This window comes from Nannobrachium achirus, assembly GCF_963921795.1.
Source record: "Nannobrachium achirus genome assembly, chromosome: 14".
Classification (NCBI taxonomy): domain Eukaryota; kingdom Metazoa; phylum Chordata; class Actinopteri; order Myctophiformes; family Myctophidae; genus Nannobrachium; species Nannobrachium achirus.
The window spans coordinates 540,254-565,295 of record NC_137821.1 but is presented as its reverse complement, the minus strand read 5'-3'; the positions used below and the strand labels follow the sequence as shown (position 1 = coordinate 565,295).

The following is a 25,042-nucleotide window of genomic DNA, read 5'->3' as shown; positions in this document are numbered from 1 at the left end:
TGTCTCCCACCAGGAACACTGCCCCTAGTGTTAGGTAATGGTATTGTCTCCCTGTAGGAACACTGCCCGCTAGCGTGGGGGAACGTCAACCTGTTCGACTACAGAGACGCGCTGGTGGGGGGAAGGTGACCTTGTCTCTGTGGCCCGTTCCTCACGGCTTGGAGGACCTGCTGAACCCCATCGGAGTGGCAGGAAGTAATCCCAACAAGGTCTGTACTCACTTCCTGTTTACATCACTGACACTTCCTGTTTATAACACTGACACTTCCTTTTTATATCACTGTCACTTCCTGTTTATATCACTGACACTTCCTGTTTATATCACTGACACTTCCTTTTTATATCACTGACACTTCCTGTTTATATCACTGACACTTCCTTTTTATATCACTGACACTTCCTTTTTATATCACTGACACTTCTGTTTATAACACTGATACTTCCTGTTTACATCACTGACACTTCCTGTTTATAACACTGATACTTCCTGTTTATATCACTGACACTTCCTGTTTACATCACTGACACTTCCTGTTTATAACACTGATACTTCCTGTTTATATCACTGACACTTCCTGTTTATATCACTGACACTTCCTGTTTACATCACTGACACTTCCTGTTTATAACACTGATACTTCCTGTTTATATCACTGACACTTCCTGTTTATAACACTGATACTTCCTGTTTACATCACTGACACTTCCTGTTTATATCACTGACACTTCCTGTTTATATCACTGACACTTCCTGTTTACATCACTGACACTTCCTGTTTATATCACTGTTACTTCCTGTTTATATCACTGACACTTCCGGTTTATATCACTGACACTTCCTGTTTATAACACTGACACTTCCTTTTTATATCACTGTCACTTCCTGTTTATATCACTGACACTTCCTGTTTATATCACTGACACTTCCTTTTTATATCACTGTCACTTCCTGTTTATATCACTGACACTTCCTGTTTATATCACTGACACTTCCTGATTACATCACTGACACTTCCTGTTTATATCACTGACACTTCCTGTTTATATCACTGACACTTCCTGATTACATCACTGACACTTCCTGTTTACATCACTGACACTTCCTGTTTATATCACTGATACTTCCTGTGTACATCACTGACACTTCCTGTTTACATCCTGTCAGTATTCTACTAGTCTACAGGGTCTGGAACCAGAAAAGAGTGTGCCTGCACCTTTAAAGGACCTACACCATGAATTTTCACTTTTTCTATTTTAAAACCTTTTTTTGGGGTCCCACTGGCACCTTCTATCCTCACAAAGTCCTATTTCTGTACATTGTGTCTTTCTCTGGTTTTGGGAAGACAGAGATGAAAAGCTTTCCACGGGTTCTCAGAACAGTGCTGTTCTGAGAGTTGATCCGTGTGACGGATTCCCGTTTTTTTTTTCAGAGTCAAAAAAAAAAATTTCAAACATTTTTTCAAAAATTCTTTTTTTCAAAACTTTTTTTTTTTTTTTCAAAACTTTTTTTTTTCAAAACTTTTTTTTTCAAAAAAAATTTTTCAAAAATTTTTTTTTTTCAAAAACTAAAAAAAAAAAATTTCAAAAAAACTTTTTTTTCCAAAAACTTTTTTTTTCAAAAAACTTTTTTTTCAAACATTTTTTTTTCAAAAAATTTTTTTTTCAAAAAACTTTTTTTTTTAACCCTAACCCTAACCCTATTTTGGGGGGGTCCCCACTGATGATTAACTTAATGTAAAACATTGTTTTCTCACTCAACTGTAAACAAACCAACATAAAGTTTAAGTGTATAGAGGGTATCTGCACATTTATAAAGTGACAATTTAAGGACTTTTTAATACTTCGAAAATTACAGATAAAAAATTACCAAATTGTCAAATATTAGAGGCAGAAATTGTGAAAATTGCCGATTGCTCACAACGCCTCGAACCGTGTTATACAAAATATAATTCCCCAACTCTTAGTGCTCGTCAGGGTGGGGGGTCCCCAGTTAAAATATGATTAGGGTTAGGGTAGGGTTAGGTAGGTTGACGTTCCCCCACCACCCTATGATTGGGGGTCGCGGCTTGAAACGGCTGAAAAGGGGGCAACTTGCTTGGTTGCTAGGCAACAGTATGACAGCCATGAGGATCTCTGTCCATGGTTCTGAAATAAAAGCTGCCCTCTGGCACCGCCGTGTGGACGGTCCTGAAACTGCATCTGATACACAGAGAGCTAACCTAGCTCTCTCTCTCTCTCTCTCTCTCTCTCTCTCTCTCTCTGTGTGTAATGTCTATGTCTCTCTCTCTCTCTCTCTCTCTCTCTCTCTCTCTCTCTCTCTCTATGTAATGTCTATGTCTCTCTCTCCAGGAGACTCCCTGTGTAGAGCTAGAGTTCTCCTGGTTCAAACAGACGCTAACCTCTCTCTCTCTCTCTCTCTCTCTCTCTCTCTCTCTCTCTCTCTCTCTCTCTCTCTCTCTCTCTCTCTCTCTCTCTATGTATTGTCTATGTCTCTCTCTCTCCAGGAGACCCCCTGTGTAGAGCTAGAGTTCTCCTGGTTCAAACAGACGGTTGTTTTTCCAGACGAACAGCAGATTGAAGAACATGCAAACTGGACCATCAGCCGTGAGCTGGGATACACTTATAACCCTACACTGGTAGGCCTACACACACACTGCACTGTATGCACACGCACACTAGAGCTGGGATACACTTATAACCCTACACTGGTAGGCCTACACACTGGGATACACTTATAACCCTACACTGGTAGGCCTACACACTGGGATACACTTATAACCCTACACTGGTAGGCCTACACACTGGGATACACTTATAACCCTACACTGGTAGGCCTACACACTGGGATACACTTATAACCCTACACTGGTAGGCCTACACACTGGGATACACTTATAACCCTACACTGGTACACACACACACACACACACACACACACACACACACACACACACACACACACACACACACACACACACACACACACACACACACACACACACACACACACACAGTGTTATAGTGTTATTTCATCATGTCTCCACTAGGGGCAGTCCAACAGAGTGTGTTTATAGTGTTATAGTGTTATTCATCATGTCTCCACTAGGGACAGTCCAACAGAGTGTGTTTATAGTGTTATTCATCATGTCTCCACTAGGGGCTGTCCAACAGAGTGTGTTTATAGTGTTATTCATCATGTCTCCACTAGGGGCTGTCCAACAGAGTGTGTTTATAGTGTTATAGTGTTATTTCATCATGTCTCCACTAGGGGCAGTCCAACAGAGTGTGTGACAGCAGCGTATCGGCAGCAGATGCAGAACAGCTCAGAGTTCTGGTGTCTAAAGATCCTCTGTACGAACTGTCTGAGCAGGAGAAAGACTTCCTATGGAGACACAGGTATGGAGCTCCCCTAGTGGATCATTATTTATTTACACTGTACATAAACACCCATCTGACAGAGAATTAAGACGACACATGAAAGCAGTGTGAATACAAGTCTGTGTTGTTCCACCAAATGTTGATGTTGTAAAAAATGTTGTGTTTAGTTGAAAACACAATTGTGGTAAATAACATGGCCTGAAAACACTGCATCTTTGTTGTTATTGTAACTGATTGTCTTACAAATAAAGGCTGTACGAGTGAGAATGTTAGTGGTTTATAGAATGAAAGCAGAATCTCTGCTGTATTAGTGATGATAGGCCTTCAGGCCTGGCGGAGATAGGAACCAATAATTCACATTATTGTCTCTCACTCCTCTGCCTGTGTGTGTGTGTGTGTGTGTGTGTGTGTGTGTGTGTGTGTGTGTGTGTGTGTGTGTGTGTGTGTGTGTGTGTGTGTGTGTGTGTGTGTGTGTGTGTGTGTGTGTGTGTGTGTGTGTGTGTGTGTGTGTGTGTGTGTGTGTGTCGTGCGTGCGTGCGTGCGTGCGTGCGTGCGTGTGTGCGTGTAGACATTACTGTGTGACTCTTCCAGAGTCTCTTCCTAAGCTGCTGCTGTCCGTCAAATGGAACTCCAGGGATGAGGTGTCACAGGTAACCATAGCAACCATCATATATCACTATGACAACAAATCAAACTTAAAAACTGTACTCGCAATTTCATTGTATTGTGTATACATCGTATCATTGTATTGTATTGTGTCTACAGATGTATTGTCTATAGCAGTGTTTCTCAACCTTTTTTCTGCACACACACTTTTCATGTCCCAAGAATCCATGGGCACACCAACATAAATACCACCATTACATAAATATCGTGACTTGTCTGGAAGAAACCTTGTATCTCTAAGTTTCAAATGTGTACGTTTCTTCGCAAAGTAAAGCCCTGCTTCATCATACAAGGCTGTCTGTCGCACAACAGTAGTGAAAACAGCAGATCTACAAGCACACAACGCCTCGCACCGCGAGGCGTTGTGTGCTTGTAGATCGGCTGTTTAAAAATTAAAATGATAAATACAATACTGGCTTTCAAGCAGTTTCAAGGGGCACACTTGACCCTTCTCAGGGGCACACCAAAGGTCCCCAGGACCAGTGGTTGAGAAACGATATCTATAGTATAATATTGTCTTTCCAGATGTATTGCCTACTGAAGGACTCTATTGTTATTATAATATTGTATCATATTATATTCCAGATGTATTGTCTACTGAAGGACTGGTAGATGTATTGTTATATTATAATATTGTATCATTCCAGATGTATTGTCTACTGAAGGACTGGTAGATGTATTGTTATATTGTATCATATTGTATCGTTCCAGATGTATTGTCTACTGAAGGACTGGCCGTTGATGAAACCAGAGAATGCATTGGAGTTGTTAGATTGTAACTTTCCTGATCCCAACGTCAGAGAACTGGCTTTAAGATGTCTGGTGCAGGGACTGACTGATGATAAGCTGTCTCAATACCTCCTTCAGCTGGTACAGGTAATATTACTACTACTACTACTACTACTACTACTACTACTACTACTACTACTACTACTGATAGAAGTGGCTTTAAGATGTCTGGTGCAGGGACTGACTGATGATAAGCTGTCTCAATACCTCCTTCAGCTGGTACAGGTAATATTACTACTACTACTACTACTACTACTACTACTACTACTACTACTACTACTACTACTACTACTACTACTACTACTACTGATAGAAGTGGCTTTAAGATGTCTGGTGCAGGGACTGACTGATGATAAGCTGTCACAGTACCTGCTACAACTGGTACAGGTACTATTATTATTACTACTACTATTATTATTACCCCTACTACTACTACTACTACTACTACTACTACTACTACTATTATTATTACTACTACTATTATTATTACCCCTACTACTACTACTACTACTACTACTACTACTACTACTACTACTACTATTATTACTACTACTACTATTATTATTACTACTACTACTACTAATAGAAGTGGCTTTAAGATGTCTGGTGCAGGGACTGACTGATGATAAACTATCACAGTACCTGCTACAACTGGTACAGGTAATATATAAGACTATATTACTACTACTACTACTACTACTACTCACAGTACCTTACCCATATATGGAGATGGAGATCTATATACTGTATATGGACATTATGGAGATATGCTGTGAGACCCCAAACATGATAAGTCCTATGACATCTATCACATCTGACATCAAACATACAATAATTTTTTATGCCCATACATGGAGATCCCTGTCTGAACCAGCCGTGCACACAGATATGGGCTTAATATTGATGACATCAGGGATCTCCATATATGGGAATAAAAGGGATTCTGTTAGTGGTTCCCATGACATCACAACATACAACATACTTTTTGCCCATACATGGAGATCCCTGTCTGAACCAGCCACAACATTGTGATGTCACCTGTTTATGCCCATATATGGAGATCCCTGCTCTGAGTATCAGACATCACTGTGATGTCACAGTGATGGGAACCACAGCGACTGCTCACAATACCTTCTTCAACTGGTGATCTGAGGCTTCCTACACACAGTCTGGGGGGGGGGGGGGGGGGGGGGGGCGGGGGCGGGGGGCAGAGACAGCACAATTCATTCTGGATGGAAGTCACATGGTTTGAAGTCTGATGCGAGTCCTTTGGTGTTCTGTGTTTGCACTAATGTGTTCCAGCTTTGGAGATGTATCTGGACAACCATTGGCTGGTTTCCTGACAATCTACTGTGTTATAATTGGTTAATATGTCTTTCCTGTGATTGGCTCACAGGTACTGAAGTTCGAGATGTATCTGGACAACCCATTGGCTCGTTTCCTGATCAAGAAAGCTCTGACCAATCAGCGGATAGGACACTTCTTCTTCTGGCATCTGAAGTAAGAATACTAGTGTTGTAGAAGTGAGTCTGCCCCTAGTGGTGACTGGTCTCCATTACAGTAAGAATACTAGTGTTGTAGAAGTGAGTCTGCCCCTAGTGGTGACTGGTCTCCATTACAGTAAGAATACTAGTGTTGTAGAAGTGAGTCTGCCCCTAGTGGTGACTGGTCTCCATTACAGTAAGAATACTAGTGTTGTAGTAGTGAGTCTCCTAGTGGTTACTGGTCTCCATTACAGTAAGAATACTAGTGTTGTAGTAGTGAGTCTCCTAGTGGTGACTGGTCTCCATTACAGTAAGAATACTAGTGTTGTAGTAGGAGTCCCCTAGTGGTGACTGGTCTCCATTACAGTAAGAATACTGGTGTTACTGAGTCAGTGACTGAAGTAAGTATTTTTACTCTATTACTCTCAGGTCAGAGATGCATAATAAGACTGTATGTTTACTCTATTACTCTCAGGTCAGAGATGCATAATAAGACGGTTTCCAGGAGGTTTGGGTTGTTGTTGGAAGCTTTCTGCAGACCTGTGGGGATGTACCTGAAACACCTCAACAGACAGGTAACCATGACAACCCTCTGTCTGTCTGTCTGTCTGTCTGTCTGTCTGTCTGTCTGTCTGTCTGTCTGTCTGTCTGTCTGTCTGTCTGTCTGTCTGTCATCTTTAATAACATACAGTATTCATGTGTTGTTGACAAGCGGCGAGAAGTTCAGTCACCAGAGAGAGACGTGTGTGTGTGTGTGTGTGTGTGTGTGTGTGTGTGTGTGTGTGTGTGTGTGTGTGTGTGTGTGTGTGTGTGTGTGTGTGTGTGTGTGTGTGTGTGTGTGATTGACAGGTAGAGGCCATGGATAAACTGGTGAATTTAACTGACATCCTCAAACAGGAGAAGAAAGACGAGACACAGAAGGTACAGCTGCTTTCTGATTGGTTTATGTACATTACGTGTTGTGACACATGTCTCTGTAATGTGATTGGTCGGTGACATGTGTCTCTGTGTTGTGATTGGTCCAACAGTCTCAGATGAAGTTCCTGGTTGAACACATGTCTCGTCCAGATTACATCGAAGCTCTGCAAGGATTCATTTCTCCTCTGAACCCTGTTCACCAGCTAGGAACCCTACGGTAACTATTATACCTACCTACTATACCATACCTACCCCTAACTACCATACCTACCACCTTATATAAGCTCTGCAAGGATTCATTTCTCCTCTGAACCCTGTTCACCAACTGGGTAACCTGAGGTAACTATTATACCTACCTACTATACCATACCTACCCCTAACTACCATACCTACCACCTTATATAAGCTCTGCAAGGATTCATTTCTCCTCTGAACCCTGTTCATCAGTTAGGGAATCTACGGTAACTACCATACCATACCTACCCCTAACTACCATACCTACCACCTTATATAAGCTCTGCAAGGATTCATCTCTCCTCTGAACCCTGTTCATCAGTTAGGGAATCTACGGTAACTACCATACCATACCTACCCCTAACTACCATACCTACCACCTTATATAAGCTCTGCAAGGATTCATCTCTCCTCTGAACCCTGTGCACCAGTTAGGTAACCTGAGGTATGTACCCTACCCATAACCCACCTTATACCACCTTATCATACCTACCTACCATCTCTATCTAACTCTGCAAGGATTCATCTCTCCTCTGAACCCTGTGCACCAGTTAGGTAACCTGAGGTATGTACCCTACCCATAACCCACCTTATACCACCTTATCATACCTACATACCATCTCTATCTAACTCTGCAAGGATTCATCTCTCCTCTGAACCCTGTGCACCAGAAAGGGAACCTGAGGTATACAGTATCTACACCACAATACCACCATACCAATATGTGGTGTATAATATCTACTCTACAGTACCACCATACCAATATGAGGTATATAATATCTACACCACAATACCACCATACCAATATGAGGTATATAATATCTACACCACAATACCACCATACCAATATGTGGTATATAATATCTACACCACAATACCACCATACCAATATGAGGTATATAATATCTACACCACAATACCACCATACCAATATGAGGTATATAATATCTACACCACAATACCACCATACCAATATGAGGTATATAATATCTACTACAGTACCACCATACCAATATGAGGTATATAATATCTACTCTACAGTACCACCATACCAATATGTGGTATATAATATCTACTCTACAGTACCACCATACCAGTATATAATATCTACTCTACAGTACCACCATACCAATATGAGGTATATAATATCTACTCTACAATACCACCATACCAATATGAGGTATATAATATCTACTCTACAGTACCACCATACCAATATGAGGTATATAATATCTACACCACAATACCACCATACCAATATGAGGTATATAATATCTACACCACAATACCACCATACCAATATGAGGTATATAATATCTACTACAGTACCACCATACCAATATGAGGTATATAATATCTACTCTACAGTACCACCATACCAATATGAGGTATATAATATCTACACCACAATACCACCATACCAATATGAGGTATATAATATCTACACCACAATACCACCATACCAATATGAGGTATATAATATCTACTACAGTACCACCATACCAATATGAGGTATATACTATCTACTCTACAGTACCACCATACCAATATGAGGTATATAATATCTACACGACAAAACCCACCATACCAATATGTGGTATATAATATCTACTACAGTACCACCATACCAATATGAGGTATATAATATCTACTAAAGTGCCCCCATACCAATATGAGGTATATAATATCTACACCACAATACCACCATACCAATATGAGGTATATAATATCTACACCACAATACCACCATACCAATATGAGGTATATAATATCTACACCACAATACCACCATACCAATATGAGGTATATAATATCTACACCACAATACCACCATACCAATATGAGGTATATAATATCTACTACAGTACCACCATACCAATATGAGGTATATAATATCTACTCTACAGTACCACCATACCAATATGTGGTATATAATATCTACTCTACAGTACCACCATACCAATATGAGGTATATAATATCTACACCACAATACCACCATACCAATATGAGGTAAATAATATCTACTCTACCGTACCACCATACCAATATGTGGTATATAATATCTACTACAGTACCCCCATACCAATATGAGGTATATAATATCTACTCTACAGTACCACCATACCAATATGTGGTATATAATATCTACTACAGTACCACCATACCAATATGAGGTATATAATATCTACTCTACAGTACCACCATACCAATATGTGGTATATAATATCTACACCACAATACCACCATACCAATATGTGGTATATAATATCTAGACCACAATACCACCATACCAATATGTGGTATATAATATCTACACCACAATACCACCATACCAATATGAGGTATTTAATATCTACACCACAATACTGCCATACCAATATGTGGTATATAATATCTACTCTACAGTACCACCATACCAATATGTGGTATATAATATCTACACCACAATACCACCATACCAATATGAGGTATATAATATCTACTCTACAGTACCGCCATACCAATATGTGGTATATAATATCTACTCTACAGTACCACCATACCAATATGTGGTATATAATATCTACTACAGTACCACCATACCAATATGAGGTATATAATATCTACTCTACAGTACCACCATACCAATATGTGGTATATAATATCTACACCACAATACCACCATACCAATATGTGGTATATAATATCTAGACCACAATACCACCATACCAATATGTGGTATATAATATCTACACCACAATACCACCATACCAATATGAGGTATTTAATATCTACACCACAATACTGCCATACCAATATGTGGTATATAATATCTACTCTACAGTACCACCATACCAATATGTGGTATATAATATCTACACCACAATACCACCATACCAATATGAGGTATATAATATCTACTCTACAGTACCACCATACCAATATGTGGTATATAATATCTACACCACAATACCACCATACCAATATGAGGTATATAATATCTACTCTACAGTACCACCATACCAATATCAGGTATATAATATCTACACCACAATACCACCATACCAATATGTGGTATATAATATCTACACCACAATACCACCATACCAATATGAGGTATATAATATCTACTCTACAGTACCACCATACCAATATGTGGTATATAATATCTACACCACAATACCACCATACCAATATGTGGTATATAATATCTAGACCACAATACCACCATACCAATATGTGGTATATAATATCTACACCACAATACCACCATACCAATATGAGGTATATAATATCTACTACAGTACCACCATACCAATATGAGGTATATAATATCTACTCTACAGTACCACCATACCAATATGAGGTATATAATATCTACTACAGTACCCCCATACCAATACGAGGTATATAATATCTACTCTACAGTACCACCATACCAATATGTGGTATATCATATCTACTACAGTACCACCATACCAATATGAGGTATATAATATCTACTCTACAGTACCACCATACCAATATGTGGTATATAATATCTACACCACAATACCACCATACCAATATGTGGTATATAATATCTAGACCACAATACCACCATACCAATATGTGGTATATAATATCTACACCACAATACCACCATACCAATATGAGGTATATAATATCTACACCACAATACCGCCATACCAATATGTGGTATATAAAATCTACTCTACAGTACCACCATACCAATATGTGGTATATAATATCTACACCACAATACCAACATACCAATATGAGGTATATAATATCTACTCTACAGTACCACCATACCAATATGAGGTATATAATATCTACACCACAATACCACCATACCAATATGTGGTATATAATATCTACACCACAATACCACCATACCAATATGAGGTATATAATATCTACTCTACAGTACCACCATACCAATATGTGGTATATAATATCTACACCACAATACCACCATACCGATATGTGGTATATAATATCTAGACCACAATACCACCATACCAATATGTGGTATATAATATCTACACCACAATACCACCATACCAATATGTGGTATATAATATCTACACCACAATACCACCATACCAATATGTGGTATAGGGTGTGCCAAATGTAGTTCTAAGAGCGGCCATTTCTTGGGTAAACACAGACTTACACAGGTGTTCTGATTAGACTTTAGCATTAGTTCTATGCCATCAAACAATTGAAACACCTGTGTTTTGACCCAAGAAATGGCCGCTAAGGACTACAATGACGTAGCCGCTGGCACACACTATACAGTATCTAAACCACAGTACCATGCACCATACCAATATGTGGTATACAGTATCTACACCACAATACCACCATACCAATATGTGTCACTGTCTGGCCAAAACCTCTTGACTCCATGTTTGAGGTTTTTGATTGTTTTGCCATAAATCAGGGCTATTGAACACCTTTTACATCTGAGTTTTGGTTAGAATAATATTGAACCAATGAAAAGTAGTAAAAAGCCCTTCGGTCAAAACCTCCTAACTCCATTTAAGCTCATTTTCCCGAAAATGAACATTTTGGAGTTAGGAGGTTTCAGCCCGAGAGCAGAGATATCTACATATATATATATATATATACATATTTATTTATGTAGATATATACATGCATATATACATATTTATTTATGTATATATATATATATATATATATATATATATATATATATATATATATATATATATATATATATGTATATATAATATGTATTCCAGGGTTAGGGTATGTATCATGTATGTATATCATGTATGAGTTGTGTACTGTATGTACATTATATATATGTATGTTTCATGTATGTATGTATATATATATATATATATATATGTATGTATATATATGTATGTATATATATGTATATATAATATGTATTCCAGGTTGGAGGAGTGTCGCATCATGTCGTCAGCGAAGCGCCCCCTGTGGCTGAGTTGGGAGAATCCTGACATCATGTCTGAACTGCTGTTCACCAACAACGAGGTCATCTTTAAGAACGGAGACGGTATGAACAACCCAGAGCTGGGTTATACATGACCACTAACCCAGAGCTGGGTTATAACACTAACCCAGAGCTGAGTTAAACATGACCACTAACCCAGAGCTGGGTTAAACATGACCACTAACCCAGAGCTGGGTTATAACACTAACCCAGAGCTGGGTTATAACACTAACCCAGAGCTGAGTTATAACACTAACCTAGAGCTGGGTTATAACACTAACCTAGAGCTGGGTTAAACATGAACACTAACCCAGAGCTGGGTTATACATGAACACTAACCCAGAGCTGGGTTATAGGACTATTAAATACCATCTCAGAGCTGGGTTATAGGACTATTAAATACCATCTCAGAGCTGGGTTATAGGACTATTAAATACCATCTCAGAGCTGGGTACTGGTCACAATAGTGACCGTAACTATTTTCTTCATTTATGAGGCTATAAAATGTTATTGAATGTTTCATTCATGCATTTCCAGCAATTATTGAAAAGTTTAAAGGGTCCCAATCAAATATGTGCAGTGTCACATGTTAACTTTAAATTGTCGCATGACCAGAGCTGTTTACTTCCTGTCTGCACCAAGAGGAGAGGATGGAAGCATCAAAGCCCCAAAAGAAAATGTTAGTAAAGTATCTTAACATAAAGATAGGACCATGGTTTTTGGTACACATCTTCTCTAAGATGTCTAGTATTGGTGTATGCCTTTGCAATTACTCAAATGTGTTCAGTGTGGTCATAAAATGAACAAACATATCGACGGCAACAATAGTGACCGGTGGGATAATACATTAGCAACTACTGTAGCTATACACATACTAATGCACGTTGCAAATTATTCTCTTTCTGCTGTTTTCTTTTACTTTAACTGGGGAATTTCCGGGGACCACCGACTCCTGGTGCTCCAGAACGGATGCAAAAGTGGTCGCGCCCCCTAGTGGAGGACCCCCGCCACTGCAGTGCACATAAAATGCCGGCAGCGCACATAAAATGCCGTAACTCAGGCTAGGAGCGAACAGGAGAGCTGGGGCCGGTACCCACACGTCCGCCTCGGCGGCGCGGAGACAGCCGTGCATAGAGCGCCACCTTGCGGCGGACCCCCGTCACTGCAGCCCGCTAAAAAGGCCGTAACTCGCCCTCCGACGGTCGCTTATCTCCCAATTATTGAGTCTTACTGGTATGTTGGATGAAAATTAGCTCCCAGACAAGGCATGCAACATTGCAGTGTCTCAAAGTGAGAAAGATGCTGTCCTCAGTGATTGTGATAGTGATCTGTCAGACATGGACTATTAGGGGCAAACAGGTTATTAGGGGCAAGCCAGGCTGTTGAATGCACGTGCTGAATTTATGCAAGTAGATGAGTGGAACGATGACTTACTAAAACAAGCGACCTTGCCATGAAGGGTGAGGTCATGCCATGTCTTGGCCATCTGACCAGTTATGTACGTATATTGGACCAGTTACCCATATATGGAGATCCCTGGTACCCATATATGGAGATCCTTGTACTGTATGCTGTGAGACCCCAAACATGCTTATACTCAGTTATTTGTTATGTGAAAGTCCTATGACGACTATTACATTTGACATTATACATACAATCCCTTTTGTGCCCATATATGGAGAGCCCTATCTGTAGAACCAGCCACACAGATGGTGGTAGGTAAGTAGTAAGATGAGGGATGCAGTATGGTGGATGGTAAGTACTGTAGGTAGTTAGATGATGGATGCGGTATGGTGGTTGGTAGTTATAGATGAAGGACATAGTATGGTGGTAGGTAGGTAGTAGATGAGGGATGCAATATGTTGGTGGGAAGGTACTGTAGATAGTTAGATGAGGGATGATGGTAGTAGGTAGGTAGGTGGTTGGTAGGTAGGTAGATAGATAGATAGTTAGATTAGGGATGCAGTATCGAGGTACATAGTTAGATGATGGATGCAGTAAGGTGGTAGGTAGGTAGTTAGATGATGGATGCAGTATGTTAGGTTGGTAGGTAGGTAGGTAGGTAGGTAGGTAGGTAGGTAGGTAGGTAGATGATAGATGCTGTAAGGTGGTAGGTATGTAGTTAGATGTTGGATGCAGTTTGTATGTACAGTAGGTAGATGAGGGATTCATTATGGTAGTAGGTAGATAGGTAGTTAGATGATGGATGCAATATGGTGGTAAGAGGGTAGTTAGATGCAGTATGGTGTGGTATAGTTAGATGAGGGATGCAATATGGTGATTGGTATGTATGTAGGTAGTTAGAAGAAGGGATGCTAGGGTGGTAGGTGGGTAGTTGTATGAGGGCTGCTGTATGGTGGTAGGTAGGTACCGGTAGTTAGATAAGGCACCCAGTATGGTGGTAGATACTGTAGGTCTTTACATGAAGGATGCACTATCATGGTATGTAGATAGTTAGATGGTGGATGGTTGAAACTGCAGTTTATTATGAGAAACGGCACATCATGTTGGTGTCTGTCTGTCCGTCCGTCACGCTTTTTTACGGTCTATGGGTTTGCCGCTCTGACATCATGCGGACTCTCACACTTTGGGATCACTGTGATGTCAGGGGAACCAAATCTCTTTTATGCCCATATATGGAGATATGGAGATCAATGTGATGCCAGGGGAACCAAATCCCTTTTATTGATGATGTCATCAATATTAATGACATCATCAATATTGATGATGTCATCAATATTAACCCTTTGTAAGCCACGGGGAGCCCCTTAATGTTAAAACCGTACCATATCGCACTTCCCATCAGGGAGTCTCAGCCACGCCGTACATTCCCGGACTTTGTCTTTAAAACCGGAATAAAAGATTTTGATCCGAAAATCGTCGATCGTCTAACCTTCCCTTGTCACCACCCGTGCATTGATAGCTCATGCACGGGCTGACATGAAGCAGAGGTGACGTCATGGCCCTTTCCTTCTCCAAGGCACCTTCCACCCATTCGTTTACTGTCTGTACACTAGCCCTCCTACTGCAGCCATGCTTGGGGCTATGCTAGCGAAACTTTTCAGTTCTGCTCTTCAGTCACACATGGATTATTTGCGGGGACATTTACGTGAACGGATCGCGCACGCGAAACGCACGGGGACATCGATGATCGGCCAAAACCCCCATTCTATCCCAACGGAGATCGAGAAAATCACGGTGAGCTAATGACCTGGGGGAAAAAAAAAAGAAAAAACAACGGCGCTGTCCAAGAAGGAGGGCTCATGTTTATAAACATAATATTATGTCTCAGATCACAATACAATAATAGAAATTTCATGGCTAATCTACCAACCACCATTCTATTTCGGACGGCAAAGTGTTAAGCCCATATCTGTGAATATCTATGGGTACCAGGGGTCTCTATATATAGGTAACTGGTCTGATATATATCACTGGCCAGATGACCAAGATATGGTGCGAGGTCGCTTTTCACCCTTAGGTGTCTTACTGGTAGGTAGTTTAATGAGGGATGCAGTATGGTGGTAGGTAGGTAGTTATGGCCTTTGGTGTAAGATTTTCACTTTCTAGGATAACTATATTTACCATATACTCTTTAAAAGGTTGATACAACACATTATCCCACCGGTCACAATTGTGACCGGTCATAAAACACACCTTTTCACCTACTTTTTCATGAAAATCTCAAAAAAATATGATTGATTATTTCAAAGGGTTACTAATGACACAATATTTGAATATTCTTATGTCTGGGAAAAATTCGGGATTAAACGGGTTAAATACCATCTCAGAGCTGGGTTATAGGACTATTACATACCATCTCAGAGCTGGGTTATAGGACTATTAAATACCATCTCAGAGCTGGGTTGTAGAACTATTAAATACCATCTCAGAGCTGGGTTATAGGACTATTAAATACCATCTCAGAGCTGGGTTATAGGACTATTAAATACCATCTCAGAGCTGGGTTATAGGACTATTAAATACCATCTCAGAGCTGGGTTATAGGACTATTAAATACCATCTCATAGCTGGGTTATAGGACTATTACATACCATCTCAGAGCTGGGTTATAGGACTATTAAATATCATCTCAGAGCTGGGTTATAGGACTATTAAATACCATCTCAGAGCTGGGTTATAGGACTATTAAATACCATCTCAGAGCTGGGTTATAGGACTATTAAATACCATCTCATAGCTGGGTTATAGGACTATTACATACCATCTCAGAGCTGGGTTATAGGACTATTAAATACCATCTCAGAGTTGGGTTATAGGACTATTAAATACCATCTCAGAGCTGGGTTATAGGACTATTACATACCATCTCAGAGCTGGGTTATAGGAGCAGACTATTAAATACCATCTCAGAGCTGGGTTATAGGACTATTAAATACCATCTCAGAGCTGGGTTATAGGACTATTAAATACCATCTCAGAGCTGGGTTATAGGACTATTACATACCATCTCAGAGCTGGGTTATAGGAGCAGACTATTAAATACCATCTCAGAGCTGGGTTATAGGACTATTTAATACCATCTCAGAGCTGGGTTATAGGACTATTAAATACCATCTCAGAGCTGGGTTATAGGACTATTAAATACCATCTCAGAGCTGGGTTATAGGACTATTAAATACCATCTCAGAGCTGGGTTATAGGACTATTAAATACCATCTCATAGCTGGGTTATAGGACTATTAAATACCATCTCATAGCTGGGTTATAGGACTATTAAATACCATCTCAGAGTTGGGTTAGGGTTAGGTGCAGACTATTTGTGTTTATATCTGGCAGTCTAGGACATTAAACCATAGACTGGTCGTTGGAGGGTTTCAACAACTTGGGATGCCCAAAAAAAGAGGCAAAAAGGCTGGCAAAGTATTGTTCTGTCTCTGCTACTCGAGTACTTCTACCATAGCGTACTGAGTACTTATAGAGTACTGAGTACTTATAGAGTACTGAGTACTTTTACCTTAGAGTACTGAGAGACATGTTGTATCATGAAGACATAAGCCATGATTTATTGAATGTGTTTATTTAGTGTGTGTGTGTGTGTGTGTGTGTGTGTGTGTGTGTGTGTGTGTGTGTGTGTGTGTGTGTGTGTGTGTGTGTGTGTGTGTGTGTGTGTAACAGTAGATCTGTAACACAGTATGGTATATAACAGGATGTATTGTGTGGGTTTGTTGATCTGGTATATAACAGGATGTATTGTGTGGTCTTGTAGATCTGGTATATAACAGATTGTATTGTGTGGTCTTGTAGATCTGGTATATAACAGATTGTATTGTGTGGTCTTGTAGATCTGGTATATAACAGATTGTATTGTGTGGTCTTGTAGATCTGCGTCAGGACATGCTGACTCTGCAGATCATTAAGATCATGGAGAACATCTGGCAGAACCAAGGCCTGGACCTACGGTAACACACTGCTACACACTGCTACACACTGCACATAAACACCTATAGAAACTACACACTACACACTGCTACACACTGCACATAAACACATATAGAAACTACACACTACACAATAAAACATCTGGCAGAACCAAGGCCTGGACTTACAGTAACACACACTGCTACACACTGCACATAAACACCTATATAAACTACACACTGCACACTGCTACACACTGCACATAAACACCTATAGAAACTACACACTACACAATAAAACATCTGGCAGAACCAAGGCCTGGACCTACGGTAACACACTGCTACACACTGCACATAAACACCTATAGAAACTACACACTGCTACACACTGCACATAAACACCTATAGAAACTACACACTGCTACACACTGCACACCAACACCTATAGAAACTACACACTGCTACACACTGCACATAAACACCTATAGAAACTACACACTGCACACTGCTACACACTGCTACACACTGCACATAAACGCCCATAGAAACTACACACTGTCTGCTACACACTACTACACACCCTGCATAAACACCTATAGAAACTACACACTATGTTGCTATCCTGCTTTCCAACGCCCACTGTTGTGGATAACAGGATGCTAACAGGATGCTAACAAGATGCTAACAGTATGTTTCTATAGGATGCTAACAGGATGCTAACAGGATGCTAACAGTATGTTTCCATAGGATGCTACCAGGATGCTAACAGTATGTTTCCATAGGATGCTAACAGGATGCTAACAGGAGGCTAACAGTATGTTTCCATAGGATGCTAACAGGATGCTAACAGTATGTTTCCATAGGATGCTACCATACAGGTGCCTGTCCATAGGAGACTGTGTTTAATTAGCAGGATGCTAACAGGATGCTAACAGTATGTTTCTATAGGATGCTAACAGGATTCTAACAGTATGTTTCTATAGGATGCTAACATGATGCTAACAGTATGTTTCCATAGGATGCTAACAGGATGCTAACAGGATGCTAACAGTATGTTTCCATAGGATGCTACCATACGGGTGCCTGTCCATAGGAGACTGTGTTTAATTAGCAGGATGCTAACAGGATGCTAACAGGATGCTAACAGTATGTTTCTATAGGATGCTAACATGATGCTAACAGTATGTTTCCATAGGATGCTACCATATGGGTGCCTCTCCATAGGAGACTGTGTTTAATTAGCAGGATGCTAACAGGATGCTAACAGTATGTTTCTATAGGATGCTAACAGGATGCTAACAGGATGCTAACAGTATGTTTCTATAGGATGCTACCATACGGGTGCCTCTCCATTGGAGACTGTGTGGGCCTCATTGAGGTTGTGAAGAACAGTCACACCATCATGCAGGTGCAATGCAAGGGCGGCCTGAAGGGGGCGCTGCAGTTCAACTCCAACACTCTGCACCACTGGATAAGAGACAACAACCGAGGAGAGAGGTCTGTCTGTCTGTCTGCCTGTCTGCCTGCCTGCCTGCCTGCCTGCCTGCCTGCCTGCCTGTCTGTCTGTCTGTCTGTCTGTCTGTCTGTCTGTCTGTCTGTCTGTCTGTCTGTCTGTCTGTCTGTCTGTCTGCCTGCCTGTCTGTCTGTCTGTCTGTCTGTCTGTCTGTCTGTCGTCTGTCTGTAGCGCCCAGGATTACATTAGACAACAATGACACCGGGTGAAAAAAGGGGTTACAAATTCGTGGGATAAAATCTTTCCAAGAAAATAAAATCAATGCATTGAAAATAACGGAATGCTTCAATGTTTGTGTGTGTGTGTGTGTGTGTGTGTGTGTGTGTGTGTGTGTGTGTGTGTGTGTGTGTGTGTGTAATGTATTGTTTATGTGTGTCTACAGCTATGATAAGGCAGTAGATCTGTTCACCAGGTCGTGTGCAGGTTATTGCGTCGCTACGTTTATTCTGGGGATCGGAGATCGACACAACTCTAACATTATGGTTAAAGAGAACGGACAGGTAAGCTACACACCTAACAAACACCCATTATACAATATACACACATCATATACACACTACACATAAACACCCATTATACAATATACACACATCATATACACACTGCACATAAACACCCATTATACAATATACACAACTCTAACATCATGGTTAAAGAGAATGGACAGGTGGCTAGGGTTAGGGGGTAAAACTTTGGGGCCATCACTTACTATTAGGGCTGGGATGCGATTAAAAATGTTAATCTAATTAATTACAGGCTCTGTGATTAATTAATTGCAATTAATCGCATTTTAATCGCATATCGATATTTGACCTGAGAAGCATTTTTTTTTCAAGTAAAACACATTGTGTTGTACGAGTGAATCAACGAGTGAGTTTTTAAGTGTGCCTGCCATGCAATGCAATGGCAAAAAACTTATTGTAATCCGCCATACTTAAGTCAGTAAGTCGGTAATGTTCTTGCAAATTTCGGCACGTAATAACTGCCGAACGATTTACGCCACCGCCGCAATATATACATCAAAACGTGCGGCTCGGCCGGGAATGGTGTGCTATTACTTTTCTTTCCGATCCGCGTTACCATTGCGACGTAATTCGCAAAAAACGACGCCCAAAAAACCCATTGACTTAGAATGGGGGAAATATCGCCACGTAATAACTGCCGCACGATTTACGCCACCCCCGCAACATATACATCAAAATGTGCGGCTCGGCCGGGAATGGTGTGCTATTACTTTTCTTTCCGATCCGTGTTACCATGGCAACGTAATTCGCAAAAAACTACTCGCAAAAACCCCCATTGACTTTGAATGGGGGACTCCGAAAAAAAACCAGAAACTTTGGCGCCACATAACTCTGCCATACTTTTGCCTAGCAATTGATTAAGCCCCGCCCCTCTATAACAGGAAGTGCCCTTTGCCAAACAGGAAGTGCCTCTACATCTCATGAACCGTTTATCGTACAGAGTTGTGGCTGGTGTCATACATTTTTTTTTTCTCAAAATTCTTTTTTTCTCAAAAATTTTTTTTTCTCAAAAATTTTTTTTTATCAAAAAATGTTTTTTCTCAAAAGAAAATTTTTCTCAAATTTTTTTTTCTCAAAAAGTTTTTTTTTCTCAAAGTTTTTTTTTCTCAATTTTTTTTTTCTCTCAATTTTTTTTTCTCTCAATTTTTTTTTTCTCTCAAATTTTTTTTTCTCAAAAAAATTTTTTTCTCAATTTTTTTTTTCTCAAAAAATTTTTTTTTCTAATTTTTTTTTCTCTCAAATTTTTTTTTCCTCAAAAATTTTTTTTTCTCAAATTTTTTTTTCTCAAAAAAATTGAGAAAAAAAAATTTTTGAGAAAAAAAAATTTTTTTGAGAAAAAAAGAATTTTGAGAAAAAAAAAATTGAGAAAAAAAAAATTTGAGAAAAAAAAAATTTGAGAAAAAAAAATTTTTGAGAAAAAAAAAATTTTGAGAAAAAAAGAATTTTGAGAAAAAAAAATTTTTTGAGAAAAAAATTTTTTTGAGAAAAAATTTTTTTTGAGAAAAAAAAATTTTTGAGAAAAAAAGAATTTTGAGAAAAAAAAACACCAGCCACAACTCTGTACGATAAACGGTTCATGAGATGTAGAGGCACTTCCTGTTTGGCAAAGGGCACTTCCTGTTATAGAGGGGCGGGGCTTAATCAATTGCTAGGCAAAAGTATGGCAGAGTTATGTGGCGCCAAAGTTTCTGGTTTTTTTTCTCTCAAATTTTTTTTTTCTCAAAAAACTTTTTTTTTCCCAAAAACTTTTTTTCTCAAAATTTTTTTTTCTCAAAAAATTTTTTTTTTCTCAATTTTTTTTTTTTTATCTCAAAAATCTCTATTTCGCCAAACAGGAAGTGCCCCTCACCAAACAGGAAGTGACCCTTTACCTCGTGAACCGTTTGTCGTACAGACGCGTAAATGTAACGCTAATGCTAACACCAACCGCTACACAAGGTTGCACAGACTTAGCGAGCTGCAGGCACACTTAAAATTTCTTAGAAATTTTCTTTTCTAGTTTAAATCTAAATTTTGCATCCACATGGCCAAGCAAAGCGTTCTGATCGGCTACTTCTCCCTTTGCGTTTGTTGTCTCTTCTTGGTTGGTGCATCGCTATGATCGGTATGCCCAAAACTGAAGGTTCTGTGGTGCAAAAACTAAGTGCGATTAAAATGTGTTAATTTTTTTAATCGCGTTAATTTTCTGTAATTAATTAATCGCAATTAATCAGTTAAAGTCCCAGCCTTACTTACTATACACTATACTATAAAGGATAACAATACCCCCCAAAAAAATCTGCTTTAAGTAGCATGTGAGGGGTCTAACTAGGGGATTTTAAGTATTCTGAATCCATTGCAAGCATTTGTTTTGCAAGAAAAACATTCCTTGGGCTAAAAACAGGCCCATAAACTATGGTTTAGTGATGAGTCATCACTTTTCACAGTCTTTTGGGGCTGAGGTCGGGGTATGAAATGTGGTATAGTTTTATATTGGCCTAACATTTTGTCATGAATCCACCTGCTGAACGCCTGTCAGCATTGAGACATTTCTTTCATGGGGGTAAAAGTGTGGATGGATTTTTCCATTCAGTTAGTATATGGTTAAACCCCTACTGGGTAGACAGAGCTATCAGCCCCCTCTGCTGGTGGTCCCAGGTATTGTTGGAAATCCTTTTGTTGGCCAGTCGGCTTTGGTGCCTCATGAATAATTCATGAGCCTCATGAATAATTCATGAGCTTCATTAATAATATACGAGCCGTTTGGTTCCTTTGACGGACAGCTCTTTGTCTGCTGCTAATTCAAAGTCTCTCTCTCTCTCACTCTCTCTCTCTCTCTCTCTCTCTCTCTCTCTCTCTCTCTCTCTCTCCCATTCATTGGTCATGTCTCTCGGCCAGTTGTTCCACATAGACTTCGGTCATTTCTTGGATCACAAGAAGAAGAAGTTTGGATACAAAAGAGAGCGAGTCCCGTTCGTCCTGACGCAAGACTTCCTGTTGGTGATTAGCAAGGGAGTTCAGGAGAGCACCAAGACCAAGGAGTTTATGAGGTACTACACACCTAACAAACACCTATAGAACAATATACACACATTATACTACACACCTAACACACTAATATAACAATATACACACCAAGACTTCCTGTTGGTGATTAGCAAGGGAGTTCAGGAGAGCACCAAGACCAAGGAGTTTATGAGGTAACACTCTACTACACACCTAACAAACACCCATACAAATATATACACATTATATTACACACCTAATAGACACCCATAATACAATATACTACACACCTAATACCGTGAACATGCAGTCTAAACACGTAGAACATAGAATGTTCATCCATCCATCCATCTTCAACCGCTTATCCAGAATCGGGTCGCGGGGGTAACAGTTCCAACTGAGACTTCCAGATTTCCTTATCCTGAGCAACTTCCTCCACTCCCTCAGGGAGTATACCGAGGCGTTCCCAAGCCAGTTTGGAGATATAATCCTTCCATCTGGTCTTTGGTCTGCCACGGGGTCTCCTCCCAGTGGAACGTGCATCGAGGACCTTCCTAGGAAGGCGCTCGAGGGGCAACCGTACGAGATGCCCCAACCACCTAAGCTGACTCCTTTCCAAGTGTAGGAGCAGCGGTTCTACTCCAAGTCTCTCTCGGGTGACTGAACTTCTCACCCTATCTCTAAGGGAGATACCAGCCACCCGTCTGAGGAAACCCATTTTGTCCGCTTGCACCCGAGACCTTATACTTTGGGTCATGACCCACACTTCATGACCATAGGTGAGAGTAGGAAGGAAGATTGCTCGGTAGACAGAGAGCTTTGCCTTCCGGCTCAACTCTTTTTTCTTCACAACAGTGCGATTTAGCGACTGCAAAACCGCTCCTGCTGCTCCGATTCTCCGGCTGATCATCTTCTCCGTCTTCCCCTTTCTCATTCATGAACAAGACCCTGAGATACGTGTGCATATAATATATTGTCTGTTAGGTTTCAGGAGATGTGTTATGGTGTGCGTGTGCATATAACATATTGTCTGTTAGGTTTCAGGAGATGTGTTACAAAGCCTACCTGGCGATTCGCCAGCACGCGTCGCTCTTCATCAACCTGTTCTCCCTCCTGTTGGGATGTGGGATGCCTGAGCTGACCAGCTTTGATGACATCATCTACCTGAGGAAGACCCTGGCCTTAGGTACTACTACACACTACTACACACTACTACACACACACACACACACACACATAAACATTACATTATACACACACTACCATCCACTACCATTGAAATCAGGTGTTTTTCAGTTGCTTCGTATTATGGATGTTCTGTGTATTTAATTCTTATTTTAAACTTGGTGTCAGTAAAAAGGAACACCAGAGTTAGGGTTAGGGTTAGGGTTAACCCTAACCCTAACCCTAACCCAGGGCACATTTATTTACTTTAGTTTAGTTTTCCTTAAACAACCATATAAGGCAGAACCAGGGCGGAACAAGGCAGATAGAAGGCTGCTGGTTGGTCAGTCAGGAACCAATCAGAAGTTTACAGTTTACAGTTTAGCAGACACTTTTAATCCAAAGTGACTTACAATAAGCAGATAATACATCACTATAATAAACAAGATAATATGTCAGAACATCAGCAACAATATGACAAATGCATAGGAATATCAATCTAAAAACAATATAATCAATACAATATAATACAATATAATAAAATGAATCTAAACCAGAAGGCTGATAAAGGGTGTGTGTGTGTGTGTGTGTGTGTGTGTGTGTGTGTGTGTGTGTGTGTGTGTGTGTGTGTGTGTGTTACAGAGAAGAGCCAGCAGGAGGCAGTAGAGTACTTCACTAAGCAGATGAATGACGCTCATCATGGAGGATGGACCACCAAGATGGACTGGATCTTCCACACCATCAGACACATGCCTAATGAGCACTAAGAACTACAAACCCCATCTTCATTTGTAGTCCATCAGACACATGCCTAACGAGCACTGAGAACTACAAACCCCATCTTCATTTGTAGTCCATCAGACACATGCCTAACGAGCACTGATAACTACAAACTCCATCTTCATTTGTATTAGAGCACAGAACTACAAACACCATCTTCATTTGTAGTCCATTAGAGCACTAAGAACTACAAACACCATCTTCATTTGTAGTTCATTAGAGCTCTAAGAACTACAAACACCATCTTCATTTGTAG

The 25,042-nt window shown here is 40.1% G+C and overlaps 1 pseudogene across 1 annotated transcript in view; it reads left to right on the top strand.

Moving 5' to 3' along the window:
- The window catches only part of LOC308298744 (phosphatidylinositol 4,5-bisphosphate 3-kinase catalytic subunit alpha isoform-like), a 45,586-nt pseudogene extending 20,801 nt beyond the window's left edge, over window positions 1-24,785 (top strand). Inside the window, exons 13-28 of the transcript in view lie at window positions 58-209; window positions 2,505-2,636; window positions 3,269-3,396; window positions 3,947-4,028; window positions 4,756-4,920; window positions 6,230-6,333; window positions 6,793-6,892; window positions 7,167-7,238; window positions 7,346-7,452; window positions 12,381-12,502; window positions 17,784-17,862; window positions 19,147-19,317; window positions 19,716-19,833; window positions 22,735-22,886; window positions 23,880-24,028; window positions 24,649-24,785. The product of the transcript in view is annotated as a phosphatidylinositol 4,5-bisphosphate 3-kinase catalytic subunit alpha isoform-like (transcript). The remainder of the gene's footprint in view (window positions 1-57; window positions 210-2,504; window positions 2,637-3,268; window positions 3,397-3,946; window positions 4,029-4,755; window positions 4,921-6,229; window positions 6,334-6,792; window positions 6,893-7,166; window positions 7,239-7,345; window positions 7,453-12,380; window positions 12,503-17,783; window positions 17,863-19,146; window positions 19,318-19,715; window positions 19,834-22,734; window positions 22,887-23,879; window positions 24,029-24,648) is intronic.
- Window positions 24,786-25,042: the final 257 nt, after the last annotated feature.